Source organism: Apaloderma vittatum, unplaced genomic scaffold (assembly GCF_000703405.1).
Source record: "Apaloderma vittatum isolate BGI_N311 unplaced genomic scaffold, ASM70340v1 scaffold9589, whole genome shotgun sequence".
Classification (NCBI taxonomy): domain Eukaryota; kingdom Metazoa; phylum Chordata; class Aves; order Trogoniformes; family Trogonidae; genus Apaloderma; species Apaloderma vittatum.
The window spans coordinates 9,217-11,520 of record NW_009733521.1 but is presented as its reverse complement, the minus strand read 5'-3'; positions in this window follow the sequence as shown (position 1 = coordinate 11,520).

Here is a 2,304-nt window from a genome sequence, read left to right as displayed (position 1 = left end):
AAATGAAGTAAATCATGATAATTAAGGTCTGCTGTTGAAATGTGATTGAAATCCCATTTTATTTGTTCTTTTGCTTCTTAATCTGACTGTCACTCTAAAATTGAGATAGTTTGGCACCAATTTATACATACATTTAAAGATAATTTTATGGGTAGTATCATGACAACGGAGTTAACACAATGCCACAAGATGCTGCTCACCTTCACATAAGGAAAGACAACAAGTTGAATCATCTTCAAAGCAGATATATTGTTTCTGTTAACAATACTCCTTTATCAATATAAAATCCCTCATGTGATAGGAGACCCATGTAAATCTTCATATCTAATGCATCACAGCTTGTTTCTGTATTTGTGAATGAAGTGTTTCCAGAACATTTTGAGGACTCACAAATACTATGCTTCCAACAAGGGAAGAAGGACATGTTACAAGATAACTGGGACTTGTACAGCAGATGGGCCTCAGCAGAGGCAAATTTGCAGGTTAGCAAGGCTCAAGATGAGTAGTGTAGAATGACTACTTCAGACCACAACCCATCCTTCTACATTGTCCTGATTTAATCTTACCCTGATGTACAAGCAGATCAGAAACCTTCTAAATCTTCACTCTTACTCAAAACTGAAGACATTCTATATCATCTGGCTTGTAGGATGTCATGTTTGATGACACCACCCAGAGGGGGTTTCTGGGAGTTTGTTTGCTTTAGATTTTTTTTACCTTCTTTGATAAATTTGATAAGTTGTCCACAAGATGGAAATATTTCCTTTTTGGTATAATGTGTATCATAGCTTTGCATTGCTTTTTCTTTGACCTTGCATGTACTGATGCATGCAAAGTTAGAAAGTTCCAGACAAGTAGAATTATTTCAGAATTATTGAGAGGGGACGTATGTAGTCTCCTGAGAAATCTAGGACTCAACAACACAGGATCATTCCCCACAATGAACATGTTCTGATGTTTACCAAGATTTTTGCAAGACAAAAATCTTTCATTTGTGTCAAGATGTCACAAAATCCAGAGGAGATCAATTTGCAGTGGAGCTTCAGAATAGCTAGCAAAGTCCAAGTGCTGGATGACAGCCACTGTGAGGAGGTACAGCATCATTGTGCATTTTGAATTACTGTTGCCTTTAAACCATAATGCTGCCAGTGTCTGCTCTTGTGAAACCTAATGATCCCATGGTGCCACTGTAGAACCACGGTGCCTCGGCCAACATTCTCCTTGCTGATAAACAGCTTTTATACATTGCCAGCTTTGTATGAACCACTGTAGAGTACATCAGAGAAGTTGCTTTTGCCTGCACAATCCCTGCAGTATTCTGCTTTCTCCTACTCTGCTTCAAAGCAAAAGGAATCTCAAGGAAGCTGACAGAGATACGTTAGAGAAAATCCCGGTGTAAGCTGCAATGAGGTGAGCTCTCATCCTGTCTTCACCTGGGATGTAAGCTGCTGATTCAAAGAGGGCTTTGGGGGAATCCTTTCTGCAAGAAGGACGTGGTGTAAAAATCTAATTTATTTCTTCCTATAATTTAGCCTATTGAATTCTCTATGTTCAAATGCCAAACATGTTTTTCATAATACCTTACAGCAACTTAAATACGGAAAAAAACCCCAACTGTAAGACTTAAGAAAGCCCTAACTGTTTAGGTTCAAAACTTCAGGTGCTGCATGAAGGATAAAGGAGCTTTTATGGTGCTTGTTAAATCCTGTAGATAAAGAACTAGTACTACCAGTTTCAAGTTTCTTTTAACAGCGTTTGTTGCCTTCAAGTAAGACTTCTCAACTGGGTTTCCAATCCAGAATTCTACACAGTATCATATTCATTTAGCACATTTACTGCAGCACTAGATATATGACAAGGTTGGTTAAGAGCAGCACAAACCAATTGGTTGATTTACCTGCCTTAACTGCCTTTAGACAATTGGCAGGACAAGTGTAAACACAGTAGACAACAAGGGGAGGGGGGGAAACAAAGCACCTGTTTAAATCAAGGAAGAGCCTTCCAGCTGAATACTGCAGTAAAACCAAATAATTTATATTTCTCATGGCTCCCAGAGCCCTTCTCTCCTTGTGGTGGACTGTATTTACTGGCCTCTGTTAAGTAGTTTAGGTTCAAAAACATTCCACAAAAGCTTGTCTTAGCTGATAAATCTCCTTGAGAGAAGCCAAATAACTTCCACTGAGTAATTTAAAACACATTATCAGGGTTATTCACTGGTAATGCAGGTCTCTGAGCCTGGTTTAGGGATATTTTCTTGCATTCTGTGCAGCAATCAGTATTTTGTGTAGCTTGGACATAGAGATA